This window comes from Microtus ochrogaster, chromosome 19 (genome assembly GCF_000317375.1).
Source record: "Microtus ochrogaster isolate Prairie Vole_2 chromosome 19, MicOch1.0, whole genome shotgun sequence".
NCBI lineage: Eukaryota > Metazoa > Chordata > Mammalia > Rodentia > Cricetidae > Microtus > Microtus ochrogaster.
In genome coordinates this window covers 13,896,383-13,908,027 of record NC_022021.1, presented here as the reverse complement: position 1 = coordinate 13,908,027, position 11,645 = coordinate 13,896,383, and positions in this window count along the sequence as shown.

Genomic DNA, 11,645 nt, shown 5'->3' with positions numbered 1-11,645 from the left:
TTTAACAAGACTGTTGTAAAAGGAAAATTTACAAACTGCTGGCTCTATCACTTTCTTTTACAGTTGGTTGTTCTTGCAAATGTATCAGTGTTATTAGGTTAATTTTCTTCTTTATCGTAATGCATTGAACATGAGAAAAGAAAATTGTGTCTTAAAGGGAAAATCTTTCTCTGGTGAGCTCTGTAGTGACTTTGCATGGCAGTGGTGGTGTGTGTATGGATAGTGCCAAGATTTTAATGGAGGTCAGAAGAAATTAAGGGGTAAAGCTAAGAAACACATTAAGGACCTTTAAGAAAACTGGTTTCTATTCTCTGGGCAATTATACATTTGAAACCCTTTTGTCATGTGCCATCACTCGGTTGCCCACTCCTTTGATGACATTCTCTGCTACCATATTTGTGCATTCTCATCAAATTTAGGTGTGCTGACACTGGATAAGGAGGTGTGTGTGTGTGTGTGTGTGTGTGTGTGTGTGTGTGTGTGTGTGTAGAGTATTCAGTAAAGAATACACTTTACTGTGTCAGGCACTTACAAACCAAACTATGTAGCCTACTAAATAAATGTTCAACTATTGGATTAGGAAAGAAACCACAGATATATAAGCAGTTTCTGTAATTTTGTCAACACAGAAATTACCCATATTATATAGTACTTAATTGTTATTGATATACTGTTATTCTTACTATCAGTCTGAGATTTCTATAGTCATGAAATGTGTCATACGACATTAGTGCTTTTTCACTAATGGTAACATTACCATTCTAGGATAAATCATTAAAAACCACTCATATTTTTATATGTTTCAACTAAAAAACAAATTACGATTGGTTAGAACCTAATATATTATAATTTTATGGTAAAATATCTTGATAATTAAATTACACTATATATTTTTGCTTTATAATATGTCCCTCAAAATTATTTTCTAAGGTGTTCATAGGTGTCTTGGGCTTAAGAGAGGTGTCTGAGATGAAGGAAGTTTAAGAATAGCTTTAGTTATGATTTTGGGCCCTTGATTCTGACAAACCTTTTGCAAACTCCTTAACTTATCCATGCCTGTTTCTTCCAGAAAAACAGAGTGGAGACTACACAGTGTCTCCTTCATAGGCATAAGATGGTCTTATGTGGCATAATCATCAAGTTTGAACATAGCCATCGTCCTGCCACTATGAATTAAGTTTGAGTCATTGTTTTATTTTATGCCAAAATTAAATAAAAGTGTTAAATATTTAAAATGAGTTTAGAGGCTTTATTGGTTGAATTTTGTCCAACAAATAAGTACTCCAAGGAGCTGAAAAATGACTTCGAGGGCAAAGAAGTTGCTGTGAGGACACAAGTTCATATCCTTAGCACCCATATAAAACTACAGATCAGATACAGGTCAGGGTAGAGAAAGGCAGATTCTGGGAGGTTTGATGACCATCTAGATAGGCCAAATCTTTAAGTGTTAGAACAAGTAAGATTCTCTGTCTCAAAAAGAAATGGAGCTCTGACCTCCAAACACATCTGCATGGGTACATGTACCACATACATACATGTGTACACATGCAACACACAGATATGCTTAAATTTTTCCCAGTCATACAGATCCTGGGTTGTGACCTTATTTGGTGATATAGCCTCTTGGATTATCAATATGACTGGTCTCCTTACTAAAAGAGGCCATGAGAAGAAACATAGACACAAATATAGATACACATTAAATTGAGAGAAGAGGATATGGAAACATGAAAATAATATGTGCAGCACAGGTTTGGAGTACAAGCAAAAGAATGCCAATAATTGCTGGCAAACCATGGGAGCTATACAAGGCAAAAGAGAAGACAAGGTTCAGAGGGAAGATGGCTTTGGTAATACCTTGATTTTAAACTTCTAGATTCCAGAACAGAGAACACACTTCTGTGACCAATTAGTGTCTTTTTATGGCAACTAGAAACTAATAAAATCACCTTTTAAATATTATAAAAATTTCCTAGTTTTGTACATGTACTCTAAAACTTTTAGAACATAATATAGTTTCTTCTTATACATATACATATAATAAATACATTCGTACATACACACACATATGTGTGTGTTTATATGCATCTAAATCACACATTTACATAATTTCTATATGAATTTCTAGTCCTCATTTTTTACTTTCTAACTTGAATTAAGAGTTAACAACTCATAAATTAGAAACAACTCATGAACGATTGTGCTTTTCAGAATTATTACAGAAAGGAAATGCTTAACATATAATAGGAATCAAATTATCTTGATTAATAACCATTAAAAAAGCAATTTGCATCAATAGTATTTTATTCTTCATTGGTTAGAGTACTCCATGAATTCAAATTTGTTATGCCACACTACACATTGAAAACGAGGTCCATGACCACTGTCTATACAGAATGATGTCATTGATATTGAGTTTTCTGGAAAATGTCAATGAGGAGTTCATTTCTCTTAGTTCTCATAGCTGCATTGTGATAAAACTGTGTTTCACCTCATTGAGTCTTGTATCATCTTGCTGTTCCAAAGGTCAGAAGGTTTGCAGATAGTACTTTTTCCTCATGGAGATCCTTACCTTAAATCCAAGCATTAAATCCTGAGAAAAACCTGACAAAAATTTCCCAATGAAAATTTTGAAGAAAACAGAAGTATGCTGTAATGTCTAAGATTTGCATCAATCTGTTTTTCCACATTGGGAATATTTATTGAGTTAAGACATATAACAAAGCCAGATTTGCTTAGGGGCAGTATCTGAGTATTTTTGGCTTAGTGAAGCAAGTGTGCTGTGTAGAATACAATGTTTTAAGTGGTATTCTTTTATAGTCAAAAGTAAATTGCTTGGGATTGTGATGCTCATGCTTATGATACTTGAATGTAAATTAGAGAAGATATATAACACATGGAAATTACTTAATAATATTAGATTTATCCATCATGTATACACTTAATTTTCATTGTAAAAAAATAAGGACCATCCTAACTCCAATATTCCATATGTGTTGACTGAGTTCCTGTCCTGCCAGGTTTCTGTTCTCCCACCAGGTCCCACAGTCATTTAGCCCCAAAGAAATCACACAGAGAGTCTGCATTAGTTATAAACTAATTGGCCCATTAGCTCAGGCTTCTTATTAACTCTTATAACTTATATTAACCCATTATTCTTATCTATGTTATCCACATTTCTCAGTACCTTTTTCACTGAGGCAATCACATCCTGTTTCTTCATTGTCTGGGCAGGACTGCAGGAAAAACTTTCTTCTTCCCAGAATACTCCTGTTCTCATTGCCCCACCTCTACTTTCTGTCTGGTTGTCCCGCCTATACTTCCTGCCTGTCTACTGGCCAATCAGCATTTATTTAAAACATAATTGACAGAATACTGAATTGTTCTGCACCACACATGGTATGTTCTCTAATCATGATGAGAAATTACAAGACAATAGAATGTGAATGGTTGATGTTATTGGCCTTTTACAGCTTGGGAAATGTTCTCTACATTCCTGCAAGGGAGGCAACTTCCTCTTTCTCATGAATACACATCAACGAGAATTGTCCTCCTGGGATCAACCATTATGAGTTTAGGAGACAGGAAGTGTTTAGGTTCTATAAGTATGTGGCTCCTGAAATAGGGAAGGCTATGTCCTACCTGCCCAAGTCATGGTGTGATAGTGACTTTCTGGACACAGGTGTACAGAAGTAAGTCCAGCTACAATTGCAGGGTTTGCTGAGTGAAAGAGGGCAGAATTCCAGAGAAGAGTAGTAGTCTAATGGATGCAGTCTATGTGGCTAATAGATGGAAGAGATCAGCATAGGGAAGCATCTCCAGTTGTTGGCTAGGTTGACTCAGACTTTAGACAGTGGCACTTGTCAAAGATAAGACCACCAGAAAATGGTAGCATGAATGCACCCAATGTGTCCCACATGGCCCAAAGAACAGAGTCTGTTCCCAACTATTAGAAGATGGAAGGTCTCAGGAAACAAGAGAATATTCAGAAGAGACTTGAGAAGATACTACTTGCTTTAAATGGTCATTAAGTGCTGTTATGAGTATTGGCTCCCAAAGCTTACAAGGAAGCATTGAAAGGGTAAGAATGATTCCAACTAATGCTCCTGTGCTCCAGAGAAGAATCCAACATGGTTTAAAATGAATGCAACTAAATTTAATCCTGAGAAATGGAAAAAGCAAATACAATAGCCAACTAAAAATTCTTAGGTTTACAAAGAAGGCCAAATAATGTAGTTAAGCATGAAATAAAAATCAAAATAACACACAGAAGTGGTAGAAATTGTATAATGATCAAATCATTTCAGATGTAATTATAAATTAATATCACGTTTATAATGAGACCTACCCAAGCCATGTCATTTAAATACTGTCTCTTGTCTTATGGCTCTGTTCTTTTGTTACATCCTTCTTTACTGTTTTTCACATAGTCCTTATCTTCCTATCATTATATACAAGAGTACTTTCTAATTTTTAAAATGTACACAAAGTAGGGAAATTTATTTCTTTGTTCTACTTACCATGTATTTCTCTACTAGATTATACACTCAGATATAAAACAGATCTATATCTGTTTGAATAACCCCAAAGACAGATGTGGTAGCTGGCACACAGTAGGATCTCAAACATTTTTAAAGAAAGAAAAGGTGATTGTCTATCTCTCACATTGTGGAATGAACATAAGTTTCTGGAGGTAACAGAGCAATTGACAAGCCTTAAGCTTGGCCAGACATTCTTTGGTGCTAACATGACAAAATTAAGTTACAGGAGCCTATGAATACATTCACGGAGCTCTCCCTTTTTTCTTTTAGCTTACTTGAACTGCTTTGGTAATGAGAAATCATGTTGATTCAGAAACCACACTGTTACAGAAATACTAATGAAATGTAAGTGGATTTCAACAAGAATGGATTTTTAATATTTCCTCTGCACATTCTTATTTCCTTAAAATAATTTAAGCACATTTGCAGTAAAAACATGAGGGCAGTTACAATCAAGATTAGTGAAGGACGCACTTGATACCAGGTATAACAAAGGAAGCATTAATGAGGCAGAATCATGAAAGAAGTAGTTTTTATTTTTTTAATTTTTTTAGATTATTAAAGATTTATTAAAGATTTCTGCCTCTTCCTAGCCACCGCTTCCCATTTCTCCCCCCCCCCAATCAAGTCCCTCTCCCTCATCAGCCCGAAGAACAATCAGGGTTCCCTGCCTTGTGGGAAGTCCAAGGACCACCCACCTCCATCCAGGTCTAGTAAGGTGAGCATCCAAACTGCCTAGGCTCCCACAAAGCCAGTACGTGCAGTAGGATCAAAACCCACTGCCATTGTTCTTGAGTTCTCAGTAGTCCTCATTGTCCGCTATGTTCAGCGAGTCCGGTTTTATCCCATGCTTTTTCAGACCAAGGCCAGCTGGCCTTGATAAATTCCCGATAGAACATCCCCATTGTCTCAGTGTGTGGGTGCACCCCTCGCGGTCCTGAGTTCCTTGCTCGTGCTCTCTCTCAAGAAGTAGTTTTTAATATGAAATATCATCCTGGGCTTCCTTTAAGACATAAAAAAGAAAGAATGAAACAAAACAGTAGCAGTAAGAGCAAAAAGTGAATAAAAATGTTTATGAATAAAATATTTAGACTTTTAGGATTAAATTTAAAGCAAAATTTGCCACTTTAATCTTAATGTACTATAATATAAAAGACACATCTTCAAGCCTAAGCCTCTAAATAAATATTGGAATCAAATGGTTTTCATATATTTACTATAAAGGCAGATTTTTGAAAATTGACCAATATAACTAGGCAGTAATTCAATAAAAACATTCACATAAGTTACTAATAAAACAAACTGGATCAAGGCAGGTGATATTCAGGTCTTCAACTTTCTTCCTCTTCCCCAAATCCACCCCAGTCTCATCTCTTTTGCTGTAGCACAACATTGCTATAGCCTGCTCATCTTTTCTGCCCCATCATACTGATCTTCAACTACAGACTTCCTCACTACCTTTGTCTCAGTCTCCAACTCCACAGGCATTTTATAGGAACTCACCAGCTAGGAAAAAGGATAAGACTATTTTCAGATACTCATTCTCCCTTCTCTCTACCAAACCCAATCCTCCAGTCTTATCCCCAGCTCTGTATAAGACCACTTGCCATGGCTTCTACTCCCTCTTTGTCCCCATTCTAAGAAGACTAAGCAGATCTTGGTGACATGCCTTGCTTTCCTCCCTCCAGGGGATACTCTAGGCCTGTCCTTGTAGTTCATTCTCATTCCTAAGTGTCAGTTTCCAATAACTAGAAACACATTTCAAGTGGAACTCTATTGCCCACAGCTGGCAGGATTTCAGAATAATTCCCTACCAGGCAACCCACAGCCAATACACTCTTCTTGGAACCAGCAAAAATCAGGAACAGAACACACCCTTCCCAGCAAAAACAACACCAGATATCAGCACATAGAACTACAAGCATCCCACATTCAAATACCTAGACACTGGTGTGAAAATGAAATCAATAGCAGCCAAGACAGTATGCCTCCATGAGAATCGAGCAAATCTACTAATGTAGGCCCTGAAAAATACAATGTAGATAAAACATATGTCAAGGACTTCAAAATGGCAGTTATGAATATGCTAGAAGTCCATAAGGAGGAAATCAATAGACCCATTAAAGAAATCTATGAAAAAAAAACCAAGGAAAAAAATCTGGAATGAACTGAATAAAACAGTTCAAGACTTGCAGGAAGCAGAATCAACGAAAGAAACCCAAACTAAGGGAAAACTGGAAATGAAATATTTAGAAACTTGAGGAAGAAACTCAGAGCCTCACTGATAGAATATAAGATGTGGAAGAGAAAGTCTCAGGCATTGAAGACAAGATAAAAGAAACGGATACCTCTGTCAAAGAAAATGATAAATTAAAAAAAATCTAGGCACAAATGCATACAGGAAATTAGAGAGGGTATGAAAAGACCGAACCAAAGAATAATCGGAATATAGGAAGAAGAAACCCAGGTCAAAGGCCCAGAAAATATTTTAATACAGTCAGAAATAAAAATTTCTTTAACCCAAAGAAGGAAGTGTCTATAAAGTGCCTTTTCCAAGCAAATGCACCAAAGAAGTAAGCTTGTGTAGCCATTTTAAAATCTGACAAAATAGACTTCATACTAACCAGTCAGAAGAGATATATACTCATGGACACTACATATTCATGAAAAGAAAATTCACTGAGAACATACTGTAGTTATAAACATCTATGCACAAAACACAAAGCTACTCAAATGCATAAAAGAAACACTACCATAGCTTAAATCACATATTGAACTTCACACACCAACAGTGGGATCTTCATTACCTTACCCAACAACAGACAGGTCAAACAGACAAAAACTATACAGAAATGATCTCATAAACTGAAAGGACACAACAATATTGACAGAATATTTCACCTAATCACAAAAAATATATCTTCTTCTTAGCATCACATGGAACTTTCTGCAAAATCAGATATTTGGACATAAAGCATGTCTCAACAGATATAAGAAAATTAAAATAGCAGTCTGCAACTATCTGACCATTGCAGATTAAAAGCTTGATAATAACAATAACAGAAATATCAGAAAGCTTACAAACTCATGGAAACCCAACAACTGACTACTGAATGAAAAATAGGTCAAGACAAAAGTTAAGAAAAAGGTCAAACCCTTTTAAAAATTGAGTGAAATTGAAAACACAACATACCCGAATTAGGGGACACAATGAAGGTGCTTTAAAGAGTCAACTTCATAGCACTAAGTGCACACATACAAAATTGGAGAGAGCTCATACTAATAACTTAACATCACACTTAAGACTCTAGAACAAAAAGAAGAAACAACTCCCAAAAGGAGTATATGGCAGGAAATAATTAAACTCAATCCTCAAATTGATAAAACAGAAACAAAAAAATCAATACAAAGAATTAATGAAACAAAGAGTTAGTTTTTTGAGGACATCAATAATATTGACAAACACTTAGCTAAACTAAAAGGTAGAAAGAGAATATCCAAATTAACAAAATTAGTGACAGAGGGGGGACATAACTACAGACACTGAAAAAATTCAGAGAATCATAAGGACATACTTTCAAAACCTACACTTCACCAAATTAGAAAATCTAAAAGAAAGGGATAATTTTCTTGATAGTTACCACATATCGAAGTCAAATCAAGACTGGATAAGCAATTTAAATTGACCTTGTGAAATAGAAGCACTAATTAAAAGTTTTCCAATCAAAAATAGCCCAGGGCCATTTTAGTTTAAGTTCAGAATTCTACCAGACTTTCTAAGAAGAATTAACTCTAATACTCCTCAAATTATTTCACAAAAATACAAACAAATAAGAACATTGCAGTTTCATTTCCTGGCCACCCAGACTTGAATAATCACACAGAAACTATACTAATTACAACACTATTTGGCCGATGGCTCAAGCATATTTCTAGCTAGCTCTTACATCTTAAATTAACCCATTTCTATTACCACATGACCATGACATCACCTAATTTTCTGCATTCCTCGGCAACTGGTTGGTTTCTGACATTCTTTTTCTATGTATCTCTACTCAGATTTCCTGCCTGCTTTAGTGTGCTAAGCCATTGGCCAAAACAGATTTATTCATTAACCAATAAAAGTAAGACATATACAGAAGGACATCCTATATCACCTCTGGAAGAGCAGTCATTGCTTGTAAGCTCAGAGCCATCTCTCCAGCCTCTTCAACCAGGTCTTATGGAAGCATTTTCTCAGTTGAGGTTCCCTACTTTCAGTAACTCTAGCTTTTGTCAAGTTGACATAAGACTAGCCATAGTCTTATGTCATAAAGTTTATTTAACACTTTAATGTCAATTAAGATAATTCATTATGTTGACAGACTTAAAAACTAAATGAAAACCACATTATTATCTTAATGTATTCAAAATTTCAGTGACTAAATCCAACATGACACATAACTATTAGTACATTAACATTAGACAAGGATTCAACAACCAGAAGACAGAAATTTCAGGGTTACCGCTCACCTGCATGATAGATGGTGAAAAGCTCACATATGTCTTCATTGGAGGACAAAACACATAACTGACTGTACACATAGACAACAGCCACCTATGTAATAACAAGAGCGCTTTATTAATTCCAACATTGGGGTGGCACTTGGTGACCTCTAAAGAAGGTCACAAGTTCCTTTTTAAGTGGAGTTAGGGGGATTCCAGAGAAGAGAGATTAATCTGTGGCTGATTGGTGGAGGAAAGATTAGTATGGGGGATGATTGGTGGAAAGTTCTAGTGGATAGGGACCTTCCAGCAGCAGGGTAGGCCAAGCTATCTTTAGTTGTCCAGAGACTGGGAGGCACCTACTCGGCCAGAAAAGGAGCTTTGGTGTCTTGTTAAGCTGCAGAAGGGGCCATGGGGTTTCTGCTGAGCTAGCAGAAGGCTATGGTTTTTCTGAGGATTGCCTGTTTAGCTCTGTCCCATGTTAGTGAACTGGAACTAAGGCTTAGATTTCTGTCAGGCTACTAGGAGAGTCTGACTTATCCCTGACCCCCACCCCCAGCCAGCACAGCTCTCTAGTGTTCAGATCAAATCATGGAAGATTTCAGATAAACCAAAAATGTTTTGAGATAACCTTATAACTGGCCATGCAGACTATTTCAGATTTATTCATAGAATTTCATGTATCAGGATTTGCATCAACTCTAAGAATATAAAATTTAGGCTTATTTAGACTATTTTATGTAACAATATCATGCTAGGTACTTAGATACCACTTGCTGAGCAATTAGAGTACCTTTATTCTGGCAGAAGGTAAATGTGAGGAATCTGTAAAATATTTAACCAGTCTTCATAGCCTCAATCCTTCTAACTCCATCACTTAGCACTCTTGTTAATTTCCACTTACAAAAACTAGCTAAACTACTAATTAATTTATAGCAAACTAGTATTTCTTATATTCACTATATAATATGCTAATCATCATGTCCTGGATGTAGGAGGAGAAGCAGGACAGAAGTGTTCATGATGATTCCTGAAAACTAGGTTTCCTGACTAAGTCTGATGTGTGAGCACAACAGCTCATTGTACATGAGACGAAATTAAAACCATACACATATATTTCGTTCTATGCAGAAATAAGGTATTATAGACAGCATAGTAGAAGCCAGTAGACAAACATCTAGAGTGAGGTGAAAAACTAGAAATATAAGTACATGATTTGGAAAGTTGAAGGCAAATACTGGCAGTAAACTGAAAGTGTTGGAAGTCATTACAGTTTGAAATAGAAGGGTGGAGTTGTTAGAAGCTGTGCAGTTTCAGTTCAGTATATGAGTGTTTGTCCAATGGTTCTCCAGATGAGGCAAAAGCCCAATGTGGGCAGTCTCACCCAGTAAGGATCAGCAGACTTCAGGACAGTGCAAAATACTGTTAGGACCGCGAGGCCTTCAGTCTCTCTTCTCTCTCATAATATTGACGATTCTCTTGGTAGTTATAATGTCATTTTGTCAATCTTGCATGGGACAGATGTGGTCTTTCCTGGAAATCCCATTTTTTTCTCCAGTATCTCCCTAAAACTCTTTGGGAGCTGATGCTCCTCTCGTTTCTTGTCTGGGGAATCCAGCTGCCAATTTAGACCCTGAAAACTGTTCTAATTCAGTGCTGACAGGATCAGAGGCAGATCACTTCTATTTCTGTAAATATGTTTTGAACGAGATTGTTGTTCTTGAAAATGTGTGTCTATGTCAATCACCTTTTAGTTATGTAAAACCAGGATGTACCTCTTTTAGGGCAACTTAACAAAATAGTAAGAGCTGTTTTTGGTTTAAAGATGTTTTAGTGTAAAACTTACAGAAAAAAAAACATACTTGACGTAATTTGTTTTTCCTGGAGGTTAATGTTGGAGGATGGAAAAATTTGTTTGTTAGTAGAGAAAACTATGCTACTTTTAATGTATAAATAAAGATGGTTAGAGCTGTTCAGAGTCTAAAACTTGTGTATAACTCATCTAGTGGTCAGGTAATTCATTTCTTCACACCCATGACCCTTCCCTGTCTTAGGGCCTGAACGCAGGTGGCCTGCCATGGAGTGATGAGGTAAAGAATGCCCAATGAATTTCAGGTTAGCTTTTCTGATAGTCTCAAAGTAATTTAAAAGCAATACACATATATTTCTTTGCTAAGATAACATTAATTTCAGTAAGTTGAAAGATTAAGAATAATAACCAGCATAGGAATCTTCTACTGGGGAATTGAGAGTTGCTTCATATCCCTTAACTGGGAGGAAGAGATAAAAGCTTTGGAGTCCTTCAGTTCAGAATAATATCCACATTGTTCCTGGAACCCACTGATGTATGCAGACACTTTGCTTCTCTCTTTTGAATAAAAGATAAAAGATAGATAAGATAATGATGAAATTAAAATTGCACACTAAATGGAATATAGATGAACTATTGAAAGAAATATGCCTTGCTTCAAATCAACAAAACTCCACAAAAGGTTTAAGACCTTGGTTTGAATTAAAATGAAGTAGCTAGAATTTTTTTTGTGTTACAAATGGCTGAGTGAGGTTCCAGAGAGGACGGGCTACAAAGATCCTTTCAGTTTGGGTCACGGCACAGATTTG